Source organism: Cherax quadricarinatus, chromosome 27 (assembly GCF_038502225.1).
Source record: "Cherax quadricarinatus isolate ZL_2023a chromosome 27, ASM3850222v1, whole genome shotgun sequence".
Classification (NCBI taxonomy): domain Eukaryota; kingdom Metazoa; phylum Arthropoda; class Malacostraca; order Decapoda; family Parastacidae; genus Cherax; species Cherax quadricarinatus.
Window position 1 is genome coordinate 23,643,048 of NC_091318.1, and position 17,500 is coordinate 23,660,547.

Below are 17,500 nucleotides of genomic sequence, written 5' to 3' on the forward strand. Positions count from 1 at the left end.
ACTCCTGAATTTCACCTCACTGTTCCTAAAGAGTGTAACATGTAAACTGGAACTGCTGGAGAAGATCGCAAGATCCTAGTTTAACATGTGGAATGCTCTGCATTTTCCCTCATAATGCCAACACTGGCTCAAAAGTGCAAGGTAGAAAAGTGAGCTGGATATTCCTAGGTTAAGAAAACTTAAGATTCGACGACCACTGGAGAACAGGAAATTGGGGGAAAAACAAAAACAGAAGATATTGCCAAGGAAAATGAAAAAGTTGATTAGCAGAACACTTGATAATGTGAAAAGTCACGAATGCGCTTGGAATTTCTCTATTCTTTCACAGTGGTTGTTTTTGCATATTCTGAAATCACCTGTTTACTGTGATCTCATTGTATATATATATATATATATATATATATATATATATATATATATATATATATATATATATATATATATATATATATATATATATATGTATATATATATATATATATATATATATATATATATATATATATATATATATATATATATATATATATATATATATATATATATATATATATATATATATTACAGGAAACATTACAGGGTAATAAAACTAAACACAATAAAAGATAATTACAGGAAGACTTGGACAGACTTTAGATTGTTGCACACTGGCAACACATGTAAGATTGTTGCACACTGGCAACACATGTAAGATTGTTGCACACTGGCAACACATGTAAGATTGTTGCACACTGGCAACACATGTAAGATTGTTGCACACTGGCAACACATGTAAGATTGTTGCACACTGGCAACACATGTAAGATTGTTGCACACTGGCAACACATGTAAGATTGTTGCACACTGGCAACACATGTAAGATTGTTGCACACTGGCAACACATGTAAGATTGTTGCACACTGGCAACACATGTAAGATTGTTGCACACTGGCAACACATGTAAGATTGTTGCACTCTAGCAACACATGTAAGATTGTTGCACTCTAGCAACACATGTAAGATTGTTGCACTCTAGCAACACATGTGAGATTATTACACACTGACAACATGGGAGATTGTTGTACACTGGCAACATGGGAGAATGTTGCACACTGAAAACATGGGAGACTGATGCACACTGCCAACATGGGAGATTGTTGCACACTGCCAACATGGAAAATTGCTGCACACTGCCAATATGGAAGATTGTTGCACACTGCCAATATGAGAAATTTTTGCACATTAGCTACATGGGAGATTGTTGCACACTGGCAACATGGGAGATTGTCGCGCACTGGCAACAGGTGTGAGATTGCGTCATTTACCGCAGATAACCTTTACTCCTCCAGGTGATTGACTATTTCCCAGTGATGGCCGCCACACTCCTCTGACACCTCTCCTGTAACTTACAACCTGATGACCCTCCTGCACCTGTCTCGTGACCTGACGATTCTCCAGTACCTGTCGCGTGACCTGAAGGCTCTCCAATGTCTCGTGATCTGACAATCTTCCAGCACCTGTTGCGTGACCTGAGGACCTTTCTGCACCTGTCTCGTGACTTGACGACTCTCTTACATCTCTCTCGTGGCCTGATGATCCTCCAGTACCTGCCTCGTGACCTGACGACCCACCAGCATCTATCTTGTGACCTGACCACTCTCCAGCCCTTCTCTTTACCTGACGACTTTCCAGCCTCCCTTTCTTGACCTGACGATCCTCCAGCACCTGTCTAGTAACCTGACAACCTCTACCACATATCTCATAACCTGATGATTGTACAGTCCTTGTTTCTTGATCTGACGGCTTTCTAGCGTCTCTTTTTAACCCCTTTGTTTTCACCTGACGATCCTCTTCCTCTATCTCCTGACTTGACCTAATCCCCCATCAGCAGGTCTGATGAGAAGGACCTCTGCTGGCGGCCGAAGAATGCAGCTCCAATTTCACCCAGCGTTTCGTTCTATTTTCAGTTTTTGTATCACGTAATTGAGTTATCCAGAATTTAATGTTCAATCAATATTTCGTGTACTGGTGGTTAATTTTCTTTATCAACAAAGATTCAGTGACATTAATCTATTATGCGAGAGCTGAAGATTCAGATTCACAATTTATTTAAAAAATATGTATAAAGAACCACAGGTAAGCAACAGCATTTAGAATTCTGCACTTGTAGTCTCGGTCCTCAGTTACAGTGTGAAGTGGGGTACCAAAACTTTGTTGAAAATATTCCACTCCTGGACGAAAACCATTCGCTCGGATCTAATTTGATTACCAAGGTGAATTCAGTGTTAAAACTCCCCAAAGTAAACACACACACACACACACACACACACACACACACACACACACACACACACACACACACACACACACACACACACACACACACACACATACACACACACACAAACTCACAGATACATGCATAAGACAAAGTATGTTAGACCCATGATGGAGTATGCTAGACCCATGATGGAGTATGTTAGACCCATGATGGAGTATGTTAGACCAATGATGGAGTATGTTAGACCCATAATGGAGTATGTTAGACCCATGATGGAGTATGTTAGGCCCATGATGGAGTATGTTAGACCCACGATGGAGTATGTTAGACCCATAATGGAGTATGTTAGACCCATGATGGAGTATGTTAGACCCATGATGGAGTATGTTAGACCCATGATGGAGTATGTTAGACCCATGATGGAGTATGTTAGACCAATGATGGAGTAAGTTACACCCATAATGGAGTATGTTAGACCCATGATGGAGTATGTTAGACCCATGCTGGAGTATGTTAGACCCATGATGGAGTATGTTACACCCATAATGGAGTATGTTAGACCCATGATGGAGTATGTTAGACCCATGATGGAGTATGTTAGACCCATGATGGAGTATGTTAGACCCATGATGGAGTATGTTACACCCATAATGGAGTATGTTAGACCCATGATGGAGTATGTTAGACCCATGATGGAGTATGTTAGACCCATGATGGAGTATGTTAGACCCATGATGGAGTATGTTAGACCCATGATGGAGTATGTTAGACCCATGATGGAGTATGTTAGACCCATGATGGAGTATGTTAGACCCATGATGGAGTATGTTAGACCCATGATGGAGTATGTTAGACCCATGCTGGAGTATGTTAGACCCATGATGGTGTATGTTAGACCCATGATGGAGTATGTTAGACCAATGATGGAGTATGTTAGACCCATGATGGAGTATGTTAGACCCATGATGGAGTATGTTAGACCCATGCTGGAGTATGTTAGACCCATGATGGAGTATGTTAGACCCATGATGGAGTATGTTAGACCCATGATGGAGTATGTTACACCCATAATGAGTATGTTAGACCCATGATGGAGTATGTTAGACCCATGATGGAGTATGTAGACCCATGATGGAGTATGTTAGACCCATGATGGAGTATGTTACACCCATAATGGAGTATGTTAGACCCATGATGGAGTATGTTAGACCCATGCTGGAGTATGTTAGACCCATGATGGAGTATGTTAGACCAATGATGGAGTATGTTACACCCATGATGGAGTATGTTACACCCATAATAGAGTATGTTAGACCCATGATGGAGTATGTTAGACCCATGATGGAGTATGTTAGACCCATGATGGAGTATGTTAGACCCATGATGGAGTATGTTACACCCATGATGGAGTATGTTACACCCATAATAGAGTATGTTAGACCCATGCTGGAGTATGTTAGACCCATGATGGAGTATGTTAGACCCATGATGGAGTATGTTACACCCATGATGGAGTATGTTACACCCATAATAGAGTATGTTAGACCCATGATGGAGTATGTTAGACCCATGATGGAGTATGTTAGACCCATAATAGAGTATGTTAGCTGGGGTGTGCAGCTCACCATTAACAAACAATTCAGATATTCACAGTTCACAAACATACAAGGTGGATTTCCCTATTAAGAAATTTGTGCTCTGAAGACCAACTAAAGACGCTAAATGTATTGGTATAGATAAGAATGAGGCGATATAATGACTACATTTAAATGACGGTAAAACACGCTGCAAAACACACTTTTAATGGAACAACGTTTCGCTCTGTGTAGCGCTTTATCGAGCTCTGTCCTGACTTGACAAAGCTTTACACAGAGCGAAATGTTTTTTTCTTCTATAACGTAAATCTTTTGTTCACTATTGTCGGCAGTACGCTATTTATATCCGTCTTTAATAAGACACTAAGACTCCAACACAGAATAAACACGTAACGTGGAATTAGCTACCGGGAGATTACACAACTTTATACTGCAGAACAAAATGAGTGAAAAGAAATGTAATTAATACTTTTTTTATAAATAGATCAGTAGACGATGGAACTGCAACAATTATTACAAATGTTAAATTTATTAGTAACATTCAACAAATGGAAAAAAATACGTTATGAACATAGGTTTTATGTAGTAAGCCAAAAAAAAAAAGAAAAACTAGCTGCGCACACGGGAGTGGGTATTGACCATGGGTTTTCAACGCTGGTAAACAAAACGTTCTGTAGTAAAACAGCTGTAAATGGAGAATGAGGTGAACTGGAGCCCAAAAAGATGTAAACTATCAATGGGGGAAAAAAAACGTGAAAATTGAATAAGGTAAGAAAAATGGTTGAGCACGAGGCAGTATATTGCTGCCCCACGTGAAGAAGGAAAGTCAAATGTCAGCTCAGAAAGAAGACCACTCAACCTTTATTTATAAATGAAAAGAGGAAAAAAGACATTGAGGACACGTGTATCCATCACGGTTTTGTTTTCAGAGATGAGAACCTGTGCAAAAAGTTAGTGGGAACTACACATATCTGTCACTTTTTCTGTTTTTTGGGTCTGGGTTCATCGTCTCCGCGACGACCTGTCTTATACATGTTATTCTAGATTGAAAGGGATGTATGATCATGAAAAATTTTATGAAATATATATGAGAGGGTAAACATAAGTGTATATGAACTGCATTAGAAAATTCGTAAGTTTAACCTATCATATTGCATGTTCGTAAGAGAGAAAGAGAAGACCTGTAACCCTGCTATAGTACAGAACCCTTTAGCAGGCTTCCTTATCACACTCGTGTGTTAAGACAGTGTCAGCGTAGGTTAAATTAAATTTTGAGGGAATAACATAACGATCAATGAGATATTACGGGAAATAAGTGAAAGTGAACCAAATCTGATTGCAACTGCTCTTGAGTTTTCGTGGAGATACAGAATAAACGACATAAAGGATATAAGGCATAAGGACCTAATACAAGCAGTGAAAATATATGTCTGAGATTAACGGATTATGTCCAAGATTTTGGGACAGAGCTAAAATAATTCATCACAAAAGTTGCAGCTAAAATAGAAAGCTAAAAAAAAGGCAGGGACAAACAACGGGAAAGTTTTATAAGAAAACTAGCCAAAATTTACCGCTTTAGTAATTACAGATACGAGTAAATTACTGATGTATCGATCAGCAAACGATAAATACTGACGTAATAAAATAAGTAAATGTACACAAATACTAATGGGAAATGAAGAGATAAAAGAAGAATGAAAATGAAGGAATAATTAGTCTTTAAAAGAGAGGCGAGAAGGAAAGGGGGAGATAACATGCAAGAAGAAACGAAACAAGCACCATAGAGCATGGAAGACTGTCGACAGCCTAAGAGATCAGGAATAAGACAAATGTACAAAACTTCGTTGTTTTTATTGCTGAAACGTTTCGCCTGCAGAACAGGCTTCTTCAGTTGAATACTGGCGAATTTAGAACTAGAGAAAACACTTAGCAGTTTTGACGTGGTAAATCCGTCAGCCTTGGTACAAAGTGGTTAACTTGAGGGACTGACTACCTACTCCCAAAGCTGACGGACTGATCTAGTCAAGACTACTGCAATTTTTCAGTATTTTATATCAGTAATAATGTGATTCTAAGAGATGATAGAACCGTAGCCAGGATCCATGCCACGAAGATGAACCACCACAACAGAGACATAATTAAGAATGTGCTAAATAAACTTGAAATGCAAAGATATTTGCGGGGAGTCACCATAAAGTTAGTAGAATAGAATAAATAGTGAGTACGTTCTCTCAGTGTTTGTCCTGTACATCCCAGCAGCTGCAAACGTTACTTTCGTATAAAAAAATGAGAAACATGAGAAATATTCTAGATTATGACTCACTCACACAGACAATGAGAGGAATTGACATGGTGGTCAAAGACAGGATGTTGCAGAGATGGGACACAGCAACAAGGGGACACAGTTGGAAGTTGAAGACACAGATGAATCACAGGGATGTTAGGAAGTATTTCTTCAGCCACAGAGTAGTCAGGAAGTGAAATAGTTTGGGAAGCGATGTAGTGGAGGCAGGATCCATACATAGCTTTAAACAGAGGTATGATAAAGCTCACGGTTCAGGGAGAGTGACCCAGTAGCGACCAGTGAAGAGGCGTAACGAGGAGCTATGACTCGACCCTGCAACCACAACTAGGTGAGTACACACACACACATATACACACACACATTAAATACCATTCATTAGCATAACAGTAAAATATTTGCACTCTAAGAATTGAACGTTTTCTGCAAACTTCTCAAGAGAATTTTATTCCACATCTTCCACGTTAAGAGAAGCTGCGTATTGAAACATAACCAAGTCCAGTGAACAATTTTTTTTCATAGTTTGACTAAGGATGGTAAAAGTTAAGTTAGATAAAAAAAAAACTCTTCCTCTGCACTGGCAGGAAAGGATTAAGCCAATAGGCCACAGGCGAAGGCTTTCCTTTTGTTGTGGAGATAAAAAGAATTGTGTAAACCAGAGGAAGAAAATGAAGTCAAATATGTCTGTATATATATATATATATATATATATATATATATATATATATATATATATATATATATATATATATATATATATATATATATATATATATATATATATATATATATATATATATTACTCACTCAAATATTATGTTCAAAACACTCTTTTTCTCTATTAAATAATGAGGGAACATTAAATCTCGAGTTTTGTTATCCTACTTTCACCTTATTGATGACTTCTGAAGTTACGAGAATCTCCGCTTAATTTTCAATCTTAATCCCACCAAAAGGTGACTCTGATTATTAAATATCCATGAAGACAATGGTGTCACTCACCCAACTCGTTGACTTAAGAAAAGGGAAGGTTTCGTTTTGAGGATGGAGGATAGTGTATCCTTCATTCCAAGTGATGAATGACCCACAAATGTTTAGCGCCTCTCAAAAAGATAGAAGGAAAAAACGCTCATGTTTACTTAAACGGGGACACAAAAGGCACAATAATTTTCTTGTCATGTACTTCTAACATTGCTAACAATCAGAACATAATCCACGTGAATATTGACTGTAGACTATAATAACAGACTATAGCTATGTTTTTTTAGTTCAGCTGGAAATTTTCATTATAGGATGATCAGTTAATGCTGAGGAATTATTACTTTATGGGTTTGAATCGGCACGAATGTATTTATGAATTAGTCAGTTATTCGTCGGATTAATTTTGTAAGTGATAATTGCTTTGCTGTGTAGTTTTATTTATTATTAAAAAGTCATCAACTCTGGACATAATTGTAATTAATATACATATTTCATACGGTACAATAACGCATAATATTAATATACGGTTTGCCCACTATGGGATTTATCAGTGAAATACAGAGCATGAAAGAAAACACATTGTATAGAGGACAGGGATCAGGTTAATTACGTAAAGGTAGGTCAGGTACCAGTGCGTAGTCACCTGCTCGTAAAGTGTGTGGTGTTTACCTGGAGTTTACCTGGAGAGAGTTCCGGGGGTCAACGCCCCCGCGGCCCGGTCTGAGACCAGGCCTCCTGGTGGATCAGAGCCTGATCAACCAGGTGTAGTAGTAGAATTGGTTCAGTGAAGACAAATGCTAAGAATTGAAGAATTCTGGGCCGCTGTGTTGGATACTGCCGTTAGGGCTGCCTCGAGACAATGATGCTTGTACAAATCATCTTCATTTGAAACTAATCTGGATTATTTTCACTTCATCAGGCGTCCCTGTGTGTCTTGTCTCTGTTGCCCGTATGTGTGTTCACTCACTCGCTGGTTTAGACTTCTGGCCGTCTCGACAGGGTATACCTCGTCGCATCCTTCGTATGGAATGACATACGCACCTGTGCTGGTTTCCATCGTTTTAACTGGTCTCTTGTTATTAGGTCCTTGATGGTGGTGACGAACTGGTAACAACATTCATTCTGTGATCTGTGAGTGTCTTAGTAACGTTGTTGGCCGCGTCTCCAAATGGAAGCACAACACATCTGATTGGTGACTGTTCTCGGGCGGACATGAAGCTGTGGGAAAGTCTCCTGAAGTCAGAGATGAAGTGTACAGTAGAGGAAACTGAAAGTGTACCAGCATTTGAAGAATATGTTCGCTCTTCAAGGGACTGTGGGCTGCAGATCTCATTGCGCTCTGAACATGAATCCAGTGAGAACCCTCTACCAGTCTGTGTCATGGAGTACAAGTGTAGTAGGTCGTCCTTGTTTGTGAGTTTCCTGTACACTCTGAAAGTAAACTTATCCCGTCGTGTGCCTAGGAGGATGTCCAAGAATGGGAGTTCACTGTTCTCCTCTAGCATGGATTCAGTGGATGGTTCCACTGTTGTAACGATGCTGCTAAAGTTGAAGGATTTGATGTGTTCTTTTTCTGAATGTTCCGGTAAATACGGTGCTGGTGGGAATCCCATGGACGCCCATGGATATCTTAATGGTTAAAATTATAACCATAATCTTCAAAGGGGTTGACCGGTAAGCCAGCGGAAGGCCTCGGATAGATGGCCAAAAGCACAGCTGCGGGTCATCATAAGACAAAGACCCGTATTAAAAACACTTGCCCTGTTTCCTGACAAACCTCACCTAACCCAACCATGGATAATCCAAAATACTGTCTACTTCTTTTCCTGAAAAATAAAGCAAGCTAAGTAGACGCAGAGCGTCAATGTACCGCAAAACCAATGACCACAGTTTAAAGTCACAGTCAATTTTATAGTCTTTATTTACAGTAAAAAACAATAGTGCCTACTTAGAAGGATGAGTTGTCGTATTCCTTAATAACCTGAGGAAAATGAGTTGTATTTGTTAATGACCTCCGGAGGATGAGTTTTATTCTTTAATCACCTCAGAATGATGAATTGTATTCATTAATAACCTAAGGATGATGAGTTGTATTCATTAATAACCTGAGGATGATGAGTTGTATTCATTAACGACCTGCGGAGGATGAGTTATCACATTCATCAGTTCCCAGAAGGGAAGATGAGAGATGATCCTGATCATTATATTGTTCTCCCAATAAAAGTGCTAAACCAGTAGGGGGTCATGCAGCACTCGAGGAACAAGAAGCAATCGCTTTTGATCCGAGGAGAGGGGAAGACAGCCCCAATTTCTTACAATCAAGAGCCCTTCACCAGCATCAAGGAACCCCGTTGATATAAGGGGAGTTCTGGATATAATTCTGCTGACTGTGACATTATAGCCGAAGGCGGCTTTAACGCCTGTGATCTTAACAACGGCTGCAGACGTAGTTATCTTAACGCTAATGTGATCTGATATCTTGGAACGTCTTCCGAAAGTGTATTATGTTGAGGATTATTTATGTGCTTAATCACTGTGGCAGTAGATAACCCAGCCTCGTCTCACTGTCTTAATTAATTTTCCCTATGAAATTGTGAGATATATATGTATACCTAGAAGAGAGAGAGAGAGAGAGAGAGGAGTGCGTGTGTTTGGGTGTGTACTTACTTATTTGTGGTTGCAAGGGTAGAGTCACAGCTCCTGACCCCGCCTATTCACTGGTGTGTGCGTGTGTATGTGTGTGTGTGTGTGTGTGTGTGTGTGTGTGTGTGTGTGTGTGTGCGTGTGTGTGTGTGTGTGTGTGTGTGTGTGTGTGTGTGTGTGTGTGTGTGTGTGTGTGTGTGTACTCACCTAATTGTACTCACCTAATTGTGGTTGCAGGGGCCGAGACTCAGCTCCTGGCCCCGTCTCTTCACTGATCACTACTAGGTCCTCTCTTTCTCTCCTACCTGAGCTTTGTCATACCTCGTCTTAAAGCTATGTATGGTTCCTCTCTCCACTACATCACTTGCTAGGCTATTCCACTTCCTGACGACTCTGTGACTGAAAAAAATACTTCCTAACATCCCTGTGGCTTGTCTGAGTCTTCAGCTTCCAATTGTGACCCCTTGTTTCTGTGTCCCCTCTCTGGAACATCCTGTCTCTGTCCACCTTGCCTATTCCACGCAGTATTTTGTATGTTTTTATCATGTTTCCCGTGGCCCTCCTGTCCTCCAGTGTCATTGAACCCCGAGCAGGAAATTCTTCATGCCTGTGTAGTCCCCTTTCTTGTAGTTTGGTTTCATGCGTCCAGCCCTTCCTGCTTCTCTCTCCACTTGTAACTCTACTATGTATTCGAAGCTCAGAACCACATGATCAGTGGCCCCGAGGGGTCTTTCATACGTAATGTCCTCACTATCTGCAGAACTCAAGGTGAATACTAGGTCCAGTCTCACTGGCTCATCTTCTCTCTCTCTCTCTCTGGTAGTGTCCCTTACGTGTTGGTACATAAGGTTGTGTGTGTGTGTGTGTGTGTGTGTGTGTGTGTGTGTGTGTGTGTGTGTGTGTGTGTGTGTGTGTGTGTGTGTGTGTGTGCTCACCTAATTGTACTCCCCTAATTGTGGTTACAGGGGACGAGACTCAGCTCCTGGCCCCGCCTCTTCACCGAGTGCTACTAGGTCCTCTCTCTCTCTGCTTGCTGAACTTTATCATACCTCATCTTAAAGTTATGTATGCTTCCTGCCTCCACTACCTCACTTGTTAGGCTATTCCACCTCCTGACTACTCTATGACTGAAGAAATACTTCATAACATCCCTTTGACTCATCTGGGTCTGCAGCTTCCAATTGTGACCCCTTTCTGTGTCCCCTCTCTGGAACATTCTGTCTCTGTCCACTTCGTCTATTCCACGCAGTATTTTGTATGTCGTTATCATGTCTTCCCTAATTCTCCTGTCCTCCAGTGTCGTCAGGCCGATTTCCCTCAACCTTTCTTCATAGGACATTCCCCTTAGCTCTGGAACTAACCTTGTCGCAAACCTTTCTCTAATTTTTTGACGTGCTTGATCAAGTGTAGGTTCCATACAGGTGCTGCATACTCCAGTATGGGCCTGACGTACACGTTGTACAGTGTCTTGAACGATTCCTTAGTAAGGTATCGGAATGTTGTTCTCAGGTTTGCCAGGCTCCCATATGCTGCAGCAGTTATCTGGTTGATGTGTGCTTCCGGAGACATGCTCGGTGTTATACTCACCCCAAGATCTTTCTCCTTGAGCGAGGTTTGCAGTCTTTGGCCACCTAGCCTATACTCCGTCTCAGGTCTTCTATGCCCTTCCCCGATCTCCATGACTTTGCATTTGGCGGGGTTAAATTCTAGAAGCCAGTTGCTGGACCAGGTGTCCAGTCTGTCCAGATCTCTTTGAAGTCCTACCTGATCCTCATCTGATTTAATTCTCCTCATTAACATCACATCATCTGCGAACAGGGACACTTCTGAGTCTAACCCTTCCGTCATGTCATTCACACGTGTGCGTGTGTGTGTGTGTGTGTGTGTGTGTGTGTGTGTGTGTGTGTGTGTGTGTGTGTGTGTGTGTGTGTGTGTGTGTGTGTGTGTGTGTGTGTGTGTGTGTATGTGTGTGTGTGTGTGTGTGTGTGTATGTTCTTAGTCTACACAGACGAACATTAAACTAAAAGGGAGACTCAGACCAGCAAAGCAAAAAAAAGAACCATTGTAAAGCTAGAGTAAGACTCAAAACATCATTGTGAACTTAAAGAGGGAGACTCAGAATAGCTGGAGTGGGACTCAGACCAGCGTGGTAAAGCTGCAGCGAGGTCACTATTGTCCTGTGAGCGGCAGTGTGGTACGAGGGCTTGGTCCAGCCCCCGGACCAGAGCAACGAGAGTTGGGAACCGTGTTTTTGTCCAGGACCTCACAGGAAGAGTCCATTACCGGTGCCCTCAAGGGATAAACTCTACTTCTCTCACCTTGAACCTGTGTCCATCTCTCTCTCTCTCTTTCTCTCTCTCTCTCTCTCTCTCTCTCTCTCTCTCTCTCTCTCTCTCTCTCTCTCTCTCTCTCTCTCTCTCTCTCTCTCTCTCTCTCTCTCTCTCTCTCTCTCTCTCTCTCTCTCTCTCTCTCTCTCTCCTTGGTTCCAGTAGAACCAGTAGTTAGGCTTTTGTGGTGAACGCATGATCAATCAGACAGGCAATTGGTACTAAAAAACAAAAAGCACAATATCGTGACTGGAACATTACATATATAACCTGCACATAGGAGAGAGAGAGGCTTTAACTACGTTTCGGTCCAATTTGAATCATTTACAAGTAGGATCGAACCTCGTCATAACCTTCTCTTTGCAATGTGCGGGTTTTGGGTTTATTCTCACTTGCATATGCCGTATCTGTCTCTCTCTCACATTCTTGATCCCTCAGGGACGAGCGAGGGTGTTTAATAACAGCGAACCAAGGTCGTTATAGATCGGGGTTTACAGAGGCTTCATCTCTGGCTCGGTTCACGTCCCCTCTAATGATAGGCTCACATTTTTGTCACGGTGAAACGCTAAACTAGTAAGGGATACTCAGGTCCCTGGGAACGGAAGAGAATCAGGAAGAAAAGGAACGCAGCTCCAAATTTCCCATAGCAGTCCCGGCCTGGCGAGGAACCTTGTCAAGAAGCACTCGTAAGATATCTGATGATGGTACCTTACCAGGGCGACCTACAACACTTGTTTATGTAGTATTTGAGGAGGGAAGAAAAAGAGGGAAGAAGAAATACATGGAGGAAAAGGAGGAGGAAGAGCAGGAGCAGCAGTAGGATGAGGAGGAGAAGCAGCAGCAGCAGTCGAAGCACCAGCACCATCACCATCACCAGCAGGAGCGGCAGCAGCAGTAGCAGCAGCAGGAAAAGACTGATTTTCTCGGATTATCATCAGTGTGGCTCACTGCCATTGAGATGTATTAGTCCTCTTCCTCAGGATGCGACCACATAGGTCATATGCCACCCAGGTGAGCAAGGGGCAACAAAAATAAAAAAGTATTATTACTAACGGAGATCGAACTCGGGTTCTTCCACTGTAAGCCAAAAACGCTATCACAGACCCAGAAGCCGCTCAATGAAAGTATATATACTTTACGGAAGAACCTTTTCCCCCTGGTGTTCGGGTGGTTGCGCTAAGAGGCTGCCCCTTTTACCATCTGTCTTTAAACAAATTTATTCTCTCTTTCTCCATCTCCATCCACTCGTCTTTACCCTTCCACATCCATCTGTTTTTTTCTCTTCCTCATTCGTTTCTTCTCCCTTTCCCTCCCTTTTCGAGTACGTCAATGAGAGAATTACCAGGATCCTCAAATATATTGATTTCTAATCAATCTTTTGTTACTACGTAAGAGAATTCCTGCGTCAGTAGTTGGTCAGGAGAGAGAGTACTCTCTGAAGGTCTGCCCAACCAGCAACATAACCCAAGAAAGGTCTTTATGGATAATCACTACCATGTTCTTGCGTTCACACTTCATATATTATGTGACACATGGAGAGGCGCTAAACCCGCCAAGGCCAGTGCCTGGGAAATGGGAGGCAATCAGCCTTGACTGAAGGAGAGAGAGCACTTCACCATAAGCTGGGCATTTGTTAAATTTCGTTATTACCCGTTAAATATGTAGAAAATAGGGTATTAAAATAACCAGGTGGATTACCAGTAGACAGTTTCGAGGGTCATTGCTGCTGCTGCCCGGTCTCAGACCAGACCAGAAGGGAAGGATTAATGCATATAATTTTTTATTAAGCTTACATTATGTTGCTAGGTAAAGTTTACTTCAAAATTATAAATTTGGAGACTATATTAGATCATGTAAATATGTCCATCAAAGCATATAATCAATTTTCCGGAAAAGATTTATGATACTCACATTACGTGATTTCAGGTTTATGGAAAATCTATCGTGATATAACAGTAAATATTTTCTCTCTGTAAGTTTTCTCCTCAGGGAGAGACCTTGTTTACCTGACTAGTGACCTTTGTTACCCTTAATGTCTTGGTGTGCTAAAATACTTTAATAAACTCGGGGTTACTCATACCTTTAATGTCTTTTAGTGCTAAGATAATTTAATGGCGTTAAGGGTTACTGGCAGCCATAATGTCATGGAATGCCATAACACCTTAATATCCAAACTCCCTGTCACTGACACCCTTAATGCTTTTGGGTGCCATAAGAACTTGATTATTGACTACTAATATAATTCACGTTTAGTTTTCACCAGAAGTCTGAACTCTATCCTCAATATCTGACGCTGTAATAACTGATAGCAATATTAATCTAGTTCTCCATTACCTCCTGTCATGAATTTTTTACACAATGCGCTGTCGATCTTCTGTAAAAGCATTGTCAGGCATGAGTAAAATGTAGAAGTATTGAAGTCTCATATATATATATATATATATATATATATATATATATATATATATATATATATATATATATATATATATATATATATATATATATATATATATATATATATATATATACATGGGAGTGGGTGTGTGGATGTGTGGGTGTGTGGGTGTGTGGGTGTGTGGGTGTGTGTGTGTGTGTGTGTGTGTGTGTGTGTGTGTGTGTGTGTGTGTGTATGTGTGTGTGTGTGTGTGTGTGTGTGTGCGTTTGTGTGTAAATTACCTTGTACATTAACATGAAGACGTATTTAGGTAAACTCTCAGTGCATATACACAGATATACACCTCACTATGTATATACCTGGTGTTCATTATATTATGGTGCTGAAAAAACGAAAACCTTTAAGAAATGATACTCTGGGTACAAGTACAGTAGAATCCTTGAAATTGATGTAGGAGTTAACACATCTGGTTATGAAGCCATGAGCTTGAGCAGTGAGTATTAATATTTCCTGTCGATCAATCTTTACTGGATGAGTGATAGAATTTGATTGGCTATTGCTTCTTCAATAAGAATATAGAATTAGTTTCGTACGTCCGAGGCGTTACACCTAAAGGAGGAATTCCTTCATCAATATTTCACGTCTGATTCTGTTAAATAATAGTGTGAGTGACTGGACAGTAGACAGAAATCACCACAGTCAACTGTAAATTATATTCTTGAACGCTTTTGTGGGCTTGATCAATGAGAGCGCTAAAGTCTTTAATTTATAATTCACTGTTGTGATTAGTGGGTTTAAACAGTATACTGTTGACAACGGTGAAGCAAAAACAAAAGTTACAGAAGAAGCTTTTACTTGGGACATTGTTTCACTATGTAGAGCTTTATCAAGTCATACGCTAATAAACTTTTTCAGAGACACATGCTGTCCCGATTAAAGCTTGTTTTGCCTTTGTCTTTGCTGTTCTGTTGTGATCCCTGTTACGCTTGATGACACGTTAATCCTTTATGTGACATGCTGGAGACTTTACGTCTATGATGTAATCGAGATTATATAAAGCTATTGAACTATGATATTAAGAGAACGTTATTGATCAAATGAAAGAGGACTGTACAATGAAATAATCCATTTTACGAGGATTTCTAACATCTTAGTGTGCTAAATCATCTTTTTCTAATGTTACCCTAAACGATGCCCCGAGCAAACTTGGCTTTCACAAGATGCAAAGTTTAAGCCCTTCGTCTAAGTCATCAGCATAAACTTAACGCAAAAATTCACCTCTGTCGATCGCTTTCACAGACGAAACTACAACGCCGAGTGTCAAAAGAAAAATTCTAAGTGTTTTAGCATGACGAGAAACCAAGAATTCACGTCCTTCAAGACTCATTTCCATCTAAATACCTACACTGTAACGAGGGAAGTTACCTGGTGACTTAATGCTGATTGACGTCTTGAAGCAGCTTGAAACAAGAACCAGAAATGTGTCTTAGAAAGAGGAAGGCTGAAGGATCCGAAAGGCCTACTGTCGATAATAGTGATGGAAGGAGGCGCGTTACTGGACAGGCTGTTTTTCGGAAAACGTTTCGCTCAGCGCTGAGGGTTATGAAGGTCTACACAAGGCAAAACGTTTTCTTCACCACGAAAACCGTCTCGCCCTTCCCATCCCAGCGCGACCTACGTCATGCAAAAGCCACCATGAATTAATGATCGCGGCAATAGTAACATAACTTTCTTAAGTGTGATGGTATTAATGACGTACACTCAGCGTCCGCAGAGAACTGAACGCCTCTGAGGTTCCTCAAGACTTTTATAGTGGAACTTTTGTCATCAGGCTCCGAGTTTAACACACGCGCTACGACCAGTGAGACTAGTAAGTGGTACAGAGACTCTCCACTCGAGGTTGTATGGTTGCACTCAAGAGGTGTACTGTGACTCCGTATGATGCTAATCCTTGACTCTGAAAATCTCCTGCTGCTGGTGGGGTGGTTGTTACTGGTGTCTACTGGCTTTAGTGGGGTGTTTTTCAATTGTGTATCCTTCCGTTAGTGAAGTGGTTGTTAATGGTGTCGCTACCGTTTGTGGGGTGATTGTTAATGGTGTTTACTCACGACGTTAGTGGGATGGTTGTTAATGGTGTCGCCTGGTGCATATGGAGTGGATGTTAATGGCGTCTTCTGGTATTAGTGGGGTAGCTGGGTAGTTGTTAATGTCGTCTTTTCGAGTTAATGGGGTGTTTGTTAATGATGTCGCTTGATGTTAGTGAGGTGACTGTTAATGGTGTCTTATGGCGTTAGCAGGGTGGTCGTAAATATTTCCTGTAAAGATCTACTTTCTCCAGTGTTATAAATGTTGGTGTTCCACCCAGGAAGCGCGCAGTGCTGGCAAAAAGTTGCAACAGTAAAGATGTTAGGTAAAAGGACACAGGTGCAGCTAATGAGACATTTTATTGTGGCAAAGTTTCGCTCTCCAGGAGCTTTGTCAAGCCGTAACGGCTTTGCCGTAACCTGTGTCCTTTTACCTAACATATTGACGGTAATTCTATCAACATTCATACGACAGTAAAGTTGCCTACACTCATGTACGAAACTCTCTATGTGACCTTCAGTTAACCTGAATTCGTAAAGTTACCAACCGAGTTCAGTGTTCGTGAAAAATATACTGTTAAGTGTAAAGTTCATTCACGGATAATTTTGTGAAAAATTTGTATTTTCATTATAGATTGCATACGCAGTATGAATGTTATTAATATGCAGTTCTGGATATATTACCTTCACAGTTCTTGCTAAAATAAAGACGCTTTCTCCCCTACTGTAAAATAAATGGTGGGGGAGGGAGAAAGATTGATTCTCGTGTGGTGGAATGAATGGGCCAGAGGATGGATGGTGGGGGGAAGAAGACGTAGGTGGAAAGACAAGGGAATGGATGGTGGGGGGAAAGAGACGTAGGCAGCCAGCAGTGGGACTGGATGGTGGGGGGAAAAAGACTTAGGTAGCC